This window comes from Phyllopteryx taeniolatus, chromosome 10, assembly GCF_024500385.1.
Source record: "Phyllopteryx taeniolatus isolate TA_2022b chromosome 10, UOR_Ptae_1.2, whole genome shotgun sequence".
Classification (NCBI taxonomy): Eukaryota; Metazoa; Chordata; class Actinopteri; order Syngnathiformes; family Syngnathidae; genus Phyllopteryx; species Phyllopteryx taeniolatus.
Window position 1 is genome coordinate 24,874,403 of NC_084511.1, and position 9,757 is coordinate 24,884,159.

A 9,757-nucleotide genomic window follows, 5' to 3' on the forward strand; every position below is an offset into this window, starting at 1 on the left:
TAATGACCAAATTAAATAGAGTATAACAAATTAAACAGTTTCCACATGGATTTCCAAATCCACACATTTCCATTCTTCATTAATGTTTTTGTGCAAGTCGTTTCCAGTTACTGATGTTGTCATCTAAACATTTCCCCCCTAAGCAAAAATAAAGCAGTTACACACAAAAAGCCACACGGTCACACACACAATGCAATCGTTTCCGTGTGTTTTTATTAAGAGGGGCCTCAAACAATAAACTTGTTTTCATCGCTTTTTTGTTTTAGTTGCGGTTTTGGCATGTAAGCACAGAAAATGTTTATTTCCTAACATTGCGCAGAACACTAAACACAGGACTACTGAAATAGAGAGGAATGTACTCAGGGACAAGCCACAATTCTACTTTTTTAATGTGCACGTTCCACGTTTTGTGAAGACTTTGCATAATTTGACAGTCAGACGTGATTATGTGGAGAGGAACAGACATTTCACCTCGGAACTCAAAAAAGAGTTAATTTGTCTTTTTCCCCATCCCATTTGCAAATTGCCAGGTGTTAAGCCAAATCCAGACTTTATATTAAAGTGTGTCACTCATATATCTCCTCGCTGCAGATGGTTGAGGAGCGTGCTGATAGACAGGCGACAGGACTGGACTGCTTTTCTAAAAGCTCACCAGGTAAAAGAACAAAAAAAAAGAAAAATCTATATTTTAAAAGCTCAGGAGTTGCCGGCTTTTTAAATTAAAGTCAAAAGTTTAACTTCTGTGGGATGCCTGGTTATATAAGGTTGCTCTTTGGAGGAGATTTTTCTGTACACCTCGCAGTCTGCCGCTAATACACTTGGTCGATAAAGCAGACTGGATTTTTAATTTTTTTAACTCTACTTCAGAAAGAATGTAAAGTTCCTTCTTTCTACAAAATCATGACCTTACAAATTAACTATCAGCATTTTAAAAATTAATATTAGATTATTTTTGTCTATATTTTTTGATGATTTTAAAAATTGTTCATATTTTTTTATTTTTTTAACCTATTTGTCTTCATTAATAGTTTTTTTTTCTTTTTGCCCACAAGCTTATCTAAATGCAACAATTTTTCTATTATCAATACTGTCATCCAAACATTTTTTCCACAAGGTAAACAAAAAGGAAAAAAATCCAACAAAAAGGAAACAAATTTTAACGAAAATTAAAGATTTGCGGTGAAAGAAATGCAATAAAGAACGACAAAAAGAAAAAAATACAATCAAATAAGTCCCACCGAATATATGAGAAAAATGAAAAATACAAAAAAATAGAAAGAAATGGAACAAAGAAAGTATTAAAAAAATTAAAAATAAACAATAATGCAACAAAATACAAATAAATGGGATGAAAAAATGTGCCAGAAATGCTAAATAAATAAATAAATGATAATAAATAAAATTCATAAAAAATATAAACAAAAAATGCAAACAAAAATGAAATGGGATGAATAATGTGACAAACAGTATGAAATATAGGACAAAAAAGAAAAAAAAAGCAACAAAATGGAAAGAAATGGGACAAAATTATGACAAATGGAAACATCCATCCATCCATCCATCCATTTTCTACAGCGCTTATCCTGACTAGGGTCGCAGGCATGCTGGAGCCTATCCCAGCTATCTTCGGGCGAGAGGCGGGGTACACCCTGAACTGGTCTCCAGCCAATCACAGGGCACATACAAACAAACAAACAACCATTTGCACTCACATTCACACCTACGGACAATTTCGATCCTCCAATTAACCTACCATGCATGTTTTTGGGATGTGAGAGGAAACCGGAGCACCCGGAGAAAACCCACACGGGCACGGGGAGAACATGCAAACTCCACACAGGCGAGGCCGGATTTGAACCCGGGTCCTCAGAATTGTAAGGCGGATATGCGCACCGGTCGCTCACCATGCCGCACAAAAAGGAACAAATTAACTGCTGCTTATTCTGTACTGTGAAAGGTGTTCATTGATGAGTTTGGGTTTCTGGACTGAATTGTTGACATCGACGGGAAATGTTGTCGGATGTGCGACGCATCTGTGCCCCGCAGCGCTAGTCGGCGGTTGCCGCAGATGCCTCCAAATTGCTTCCATGTTTTTACTTCTACCCCTCACTGAAAGGAAGTAAAACAAACCAAAGGGTGATTATAAGCGAGTCAAAGACAGTTGAGGTCATTAGATAACAGGAGTGGCTCTGCTTTTATAGCAGCGACTCTCCGCGGGGGTCTCGCAGCTGAGTCTGCTAACAATATCAAACAGACGTTTTTGGTTTCCAGCTGAGGTGTTGGCCCGTTTTTCCAAAACCTACCAGGACGAAACCATGACGATGACATCATTCAAGCAGCGTGTTTTTTTTTTTCTTTCTACCAATGGGAAACAGGATATAGAGTCAATTATTAAAATTTGGCCTTGAAAATACTTTTTGTCAATTCGACAAATATGGCAACACGGTGAAGTAGTGGTTAGCACGTCTGCCTCACAGTTTTGGTATTAAGGTTTTGACTCTCTGCTGTAGCGATGACATCAGCCAAACTCTATCCATTTTTTTAAAACTCCCTATAAAACCGATTTCTTCAGGCTCGATTACATGACCGATGTCACACCACCGTTGGCTTCTCGTCTTTCGTAACGAGAAGCAAATGTCGACGAGAGGGCTTGTCGAGATCCCACTTGAATGTGATCAATCGATTGGCCATTCGTCATCGTGCCAGCAAAATAAACAGCCGACTCCCCTTTTTTTTCTTTTTTTCCCCCCCGTTGAGCAACATGTGTCAACGTGACGACCTCAGTAGGCTGCCATCTTGATGAATTGCCACCGTTGCCTCATGAGTATCTTGTGTCAGGATAAACATGTTTGTTGCATGCTTTCTTTTTTTTAATCACATTTTCTTTATATTGCATTTTTTTTGGCTCCAATGTCTTCTTTTTTTATTGATTGTTTTTCTTTTTCGTTGCATTTTCTTTTTTTGCTACATTTTTCTGCCACTGTTGCCTCATAAGTATTTCATGTCATAATTATTTTTGCATTTTTGTCACATTCTTTTTTTGTTGCATTTATTTTTTAATTGAAAGTGGTGTGTTCAGCTTTCAAGCTGCTAGCAAGATTTGAGTGTAGCCGCACTTCACTCTTCCCCTCCTCGCCTCCCTGACCAAAGTCACTCCTGGTGACGTTGCCGGTGTTTTCCAAGCCCATTGATGCAGCTGTCTGGCTAGGACATCAACATTACGTATGTTTATCCTTGATTTATCTGGAGAGCTGTCCAATTCATTTTTAGCTCATTTATGATAAATAATAATTAAAATTAAATTAGAGGCAAACGATGGGGTCAGAGAGGAGTGATTTTTCAAATTATCATTTTAACAATATTCTTCTGTCAGGTCATACAGATGTTAGTTACTCGTTTTGTTTATTTGTTGGTGATAAGAAATTAGCAGCTAGTCAAAGGCTAGCAAGCTCGCATTTTAGTAACATAACTGCCAAGCTAGCTAGCTTTACAAACGTTTATAAGTAGCAATTTGATTACTGTAATTAGTTACTTTGTTGGTTTGTTTGTTGGTGATTGCAAATGAATGACTAGTCATAGGCTTGCAAGCTTGGTCTTCAGTAACATATAGCTGCGTAGTTATTGTTATTTAGCAAGCTAGTTAGCAATCTAAAGACTGTCAGTTGCAATAAAATTACAGTAGTCAGTCTTTAATGGCAAATTGGTTAGTGGTAAACTAGATGTTTAGTAAGATATACAGTAGCTAGCTAGTGAGTTAGCATAGCATGCTGTTAGTTAGCTAGAACTAAGGGGATTCTTGTTTTTTTGGCAAGCTAGATAGACAGCAATATGTTGTACGTAATACAGTGTATACAGTATATAGCCAGCAAACAAACCTTGGAAACAGGACAAACAACTATTTTGAGATTTATATGAGAATATGATTTATACATACATTCTTGTTGGGTGTTCTTAAGATTTATTTCATAGCTAAACTTGACGGATGAGCGGGATGCAGCGGCTTGGACCAATCAGTGCCATCCACTTAGCTTACTGCAAACAGAGAGCGTCATATTTCAAAGTAAATAATGAAAATGGTCAAAAACGTAACCATGGCATTGTCTTTTTATTTATTTATATATAGTTTTTTCTGTGTCACCGGTTGCCAAACCAGACACAGGAGTCGCCACCTTCTCTATATATCTATAACCAGAGCATGACTGCGACCTCAGAGTAATTCGTACATCAGGGCCCACTCTCCCACCCCCACCCGTTGCCGCGGACCCTACGCCAGACGTGAGGCCGCGGCCCGCCTTTGGCTTTGTGACTCCTCTGCGGCATCGTGATGTTCCGTGTGGAAAGACTCTGTTGCGTTTGTAGTCACAGCTTGTTGTTACGCACATGTTTTTCACAGACGTTCTGGCAAAAGGCAGCCTCCATATTGGTTCAATCTATAATATTCCTCTGTGTGTGTGCTCCTACGAGCAGTGGAAAGATCATGTCTGACCTGCTTTTTATCATCCATCTTTCCACGTGGGATACTAAAACTTAGATCAGAAGTAAGAAAAAAAAGATTGGTGATAGGCAGCAAATTGGCGAGTGACTGTGGCTTCTAGTGGCTAATAAGCTCGCCAACTGACTACAGTTAGTGACATACTACTGTAGTAGTAACAACACAATGAATATAGTTTAAAAAAATTAAGTGGAGTCTTTGTTCGTACAGTGTGAGCATTTCAGTCATTCGCTTTGACATTCAGTGACAAGCTTGTTAGTTAAGGAAAGGGAGAGAAAGAGATATGTAGCTAGCTAGATCTATAGATACTGTAAATAGATAAGTAGATGTGTCAGTGAGTTCATAAATGTGTCCTGAGGTAAGTCAGTCACATCAATTTCTCTTACTTGTGCCTACTGTATGTATAGCTAGAATTTTGGTGGCCAAAGAAATACCTGTGTAATGGCTGTTGGAAAAAAGGCTAACAGTTCAGTGCCATCATTTCGCTTGTGATTGATGGAACTCTCTCTTTGAAGGAATCTTTTCATCACACAGAAGTAGAAAACACCTTTTTATCGTCTCGCTTGAAGGCCTTGAGCCCGACTTTTCTGCGGTATTTGTCGGTCGCCGTTCATGAATTCATAGCGGTCGTGAGCATTTTCACAGTATGAAGAACTCGCCATCGGATAAGAAAGATGGCGAATGTCACAACAGCGTGGAAAAGAAGGAGGACAATTTGGTGAAATGTTACGATTTGGAGGCAGGGGGGCTGTATAGTTCTTCCCTTGGACTGGTTGCAGTGCTTAAGTGTGCTCTTTTGGGGCCCTCGTACGCCTCATTCCGACAAGTTGTTCACTCATCTATTTCAAATGATAGAACTTGGCTGGGTTCAGGCTGTTGAGGCTGATTCCGCGATACGAATCACAGACACGTCTCAGCTCGCTGGCGACAAAACGACACCTTCAGTTTAGTGGAGCAGTTGACAGTTGACACTCGCTGTAGTACGCATAATTACTGTATCCATAGATAGGGTCTAGCAAACTAGCACTGTAGTAACATCTAGCTAGTCAATGACAATAGGTAGTTAGTTTGCAATATATAGAAATAATGTCGCAATATAATTATCTAGTTTGTAGATAGGTACTTAGAATTAAGGGGATTCTTTATTGAAGCAGTTAGATAGATTACAATAAATGTAATTAGTGCTATATTTATTGTCGTTTGTTAGTCAGTTCTTTCATTGTTCAGTTAGTTCATTAGTTAATTCATTAATCTGTTTGTCCTTTAATTAGTTCTTTAATTGGTGATAGAAAATTAGTGACGAGCAAGCGAGATCTTTTTAACATGGAGCTAGCTAGGTAATGGCATAGAGTGCGCTGTTTTGTCAGCAATATAATTACTGTTGTTTGTTTGCTTGTTGTGGTAGACAAATAGCTATGTTGTACATATTTAGGTAGATAAGTTAGTTGGACTAAGATGGCAAATTAGAGTGTGGCTGTGATTGCTAGTAGCTAACAAGCTAACGAGTTAGTTATTCACATATCGCTAGCCAACCATTAAAACGTCAACATTAGTTTTAGTGAAACGAATGACAGTTAATGCAGGCTATAGCATGTACTCTCCAGGATGGAGAGTATGTCAAAGCAGCTGGTTCGTGTCTTAACGGGCCTCAGCCACCAATCATTTATGGAGGATCAGCGAATGCATTATGGGGGACCCGTCTTCATATTTGGGATATCCGAACCAGGGGAGACGAAGAACTGAGGGCACATGTCAGGGTTCGATACGGGAATCCTGATAAATTATTCCGTAATGTGCCGGATGGCTCCCGCAGACCGAGTCCAAATTAAGGAATTTCCACTCCACACTTTTCTCAATGCTCCTTCCCACCAGTGGAAACTTCACCTCATGCAAAGATAAGAACAGTAGAGGGGATGGAGAACCTTCGGGGGGTGTGGGGGGATGGGGGGGGGCGATGCACAGCTGGAAGACATTACGAGTACCAGGCATCCGCACTGGAAACCAACTAGACCAAGAAGAAGAAAGAGTGTGAGGGGGGAAAAAAAATCAGATGTTACAGTGTATTAGTTATCAAAAGTAATGTGGAGACTCGTTGGATGCAATCATGTTTGCGATGCTTTCATATTCAATAACGTTGTGCTTCAAAAGGTCGTTTGTTCCACACAGCACAGTGAGTTTTTAGCCCTATATACAGTAGATCAATAGGAAGATAGCTAGTTAATTAGTTTGTTAGTGATTTATAGAGAGATAGTTAGTTAGTCCTTAAGCCAGTTAGTCACTTAGCAATATATAGATTGATACAATAGGCAATATTGAGATAGATTAGTTTGTGGCTAGCAATTTAGATGAGCATTACCAGCTAGTTAGTTTAGTCAATATGTAGCTAACTAGCAAAATAATTACTGTTAATTAGTTAACGGTGGCAAGTATTTAAGATTGAGATGCAAGTTATTAGCTTGAGATTTATCTTAACATTTCTTCGAGCCATTAAATATGAAAAATGTGATATCTAATATCATATTATATTTCAAAACAAGTTATTATAAAGCTAAGTGTTTTACAATTTCTATATAAAGTGCCGAAAGCAAACATGGTCACGCAGTATGTTTCCCCTTGTGTCACGTAACGGCTTCACGTAAGCTTTCAGCTAGCTTCATGTGTCTTTGGGATGCCGTAAAAAGGTAACCAGTTAGCAATACTACTGGTAATGATAGTGACATTGAATTACTAAGATTACTAGTTAGTTCATTAGCGATAGTTGTTGACAATGTATATGAATTTTTAGTCCGCATTAAAACAGTCAGAGCAGGTGTTGTCCAGTCGTCCATAGCATGTAGCACTTATACGTCTTCATTTTTCATTTCCTCACAGTGATTCTCAAAGTGCGACCATCATAATTCATCCGCTGTTTCCCTTGAACTGAACTCCTGAACCTGTCAGCAAATCCCCCACCTCCGTGTCCTCTGTGTTTCCACACTTGGACCAGTAGTTCTCCAGATGTACCCATGAGGCACCAGGAGAGGAAGCGCACCAGCCCCACCGTAATGACAAGGAAGCGCGCGTGGGTGCGACAAGCGCTGCGGTGTGGCAGGGCGCATATTTCGCCGCGTTTTTACGACCCCGCAGTAGCCCTTGACGGTGATGGCGTCGGCAGCTTCATTTACTCGCAACAGAGTCCCTCCAATGTGTTATGGGAAATGTTCACTCTGCTTTTATGTGGCAAGACGTTCAAGTGGGGCCGAAAACCTTCTGTAAAGTCATATTGATCGCTTTAGTCTTTCAACCCTCCATGAAAAAAATTATTAGTTTTTAAAGATTGATTGAAGTTTGCAGTAAAAACAAAGTTTTTGTCATATAACACTGTATGACCTGACTGTAGAACATTATTAAATGATCTTTTGAAAAATCATGTCTATCTGGCTCCATTTTACACCTCTAATTGAATTTTAATTATTTTAAAATTTGTCATGGGTGGGACCGAAGACGCTGTCAATGGTTTGCACATGCAGCCTCGTAGGGTCACACAGCAGCCTTGTGCAAAAGGAGACTATTGTATTATTATAATTTCTTGGCTGGATTATTTAACTCCGGTTAGCAGCAAAAGTTAAAAAGAAGGATTTGGACAGTTCTTGAGACAAATCAAGGTAACTATAACAGTGGTTTCCTATAAGCGAATGGGATGGGGCCAGAGAGGGGTGATTTTTCAAAAGATCATTTTAATAGTATTCTACTGTCAGGTCATACATACAAACATTTTTAACAAAGTGTTGTTGTTGTTGTTTTTTGAACTGCAAACTTCACCTTTAATAGAAAAATGATTGTTGATTTATATTATCAATGTGGAAAGCGTTTGAGGAACCCTTTATCAAATGTGTTTTCCATGGCAGGCCACGTTGACAGCCTTACAAATGTATATAGAAGTGGGAGCAAAAAATGCCCCTGACCCCGAAACTTTAGTTCATTTCAAGTTAAGACAGGACAACTTGACCACACATTAGGCAAATGTAAAAGTAGGTTTGTGAAACAACACGTAATAGGCCACTTATGTTTTGAGGCATAATCTCACAGCCAAGGCCGAGTGATGCCACTTGAGAGAATCTGTACATTTCACACAGCACACGTAATTTCTGATAAACTGCCACAGTATGACTTGTACACAAAGCACACACTGTCTGATTTCTCCATCTGGAGGCTTCCGCAAACCCGACAACAATAAACTTTTATGGAGGAACGGGGATAACTTCTGGACGCTGTGATTTCTTTTTCTTGGGTGGGCTGGTGGCCTCAAGTCAGTGACGAGCATCGCGATGCACAGCTGCAGCTCACGGTGGACCACGAACAAAGATCTCATTGGCTGCTTTGGCAGTGTTGAGCCACTTCCTGTTGCCAGAACTCCTAATTGGAATGCTGGGTTAGATAGTTTTTTACGTTTACTACATAAAAATATTGGGTGCAAAAGTTGAAACCTCCATGGATGGACAATGCTGTGTTTAAAGCTGTCCATGTCTTTTTACCCACATGTTAAGGTCACTAATAACATTTTCTTTGGAAAACTTGGGCCAGAGTAAAGATTTTCTCAGAAGTCTCAGGTTTCAGCGTTCGTACGTTGATGGGAAAACTGATTTGGTGCTTTGTTAACCTGATGTTGAAATACAGTACGATGCTCACCCTGGGGACGTGCCATCTACTGTATAAAGTGACGTACAGACAGGTGGCGTCATGATTGGCCATAGGAAATAAAGCAAAATTCAAGTCATGTAATGTTTTGTTGTTTTTTTCTCACCTTGACCAGGTACAGTATGGGTTAGAACTGTGAAAAATAGTTGAGAGAATTTTGCTTCGGAGTTTCAGTATGATATTCAGAAGTAATTTAACGTTGTCTGTCCACACATACAGTATGATTCATGCTTTTGTTGTTGTGCCTTTTCCCGAAATGACTTTCTCCAGGCTTCTGGCTGACTAAGCACAACCTTTTTCAGATGTTTTTGACAGTTCGAAAATTCAATAGTCATTGTTCACTGTGCAAATGAATGTTTTTTTTTTGTTTGTTTTTTGTAAACCTTTAACTTCACTTTACATCATTAGTCAACACATGGTTTTGTTGTGTCTTTTCCCAAAATGACTTTCTTTGGGCTTCGGATTGGCTAAAAAGACCCTGTACGTGCTACCTGTTGCTTTGGCATACACTTGAGCTTTTAAAATGCATTCGGGTGGCGTATTACTTTTTATTTTACATTTTTTTACCTTGAGTGGGAAGATTATTAG

At 39.2% G+C, this 9,757-nt stretch overlaps 1 long non-coding RNA gene across 2 annotated transcripts in view; it reads left to right on the forward strand.

Moving 5' to 3' along the window:
• LOC133484493 (uncharacterized) overlaps positions 1–9,238 on the forward strand; it is a 29,008-nt gene extending 19,770 nt beyond the window's left edge. For both annotated transcript variants that reach the window (XR_009790422.1, XR_009790421.1), the window contains one exon: positions 7,364–9,238. This is a non-coding gene — a long non-coding RNA (uncharacterized LOC133484493). The remainder of the gene's footprint in view (positions 1–7,363) is intronic.
• The last annotated feature ends 519 nt before the right edge of the window (positions 9,239–9,757 follow it).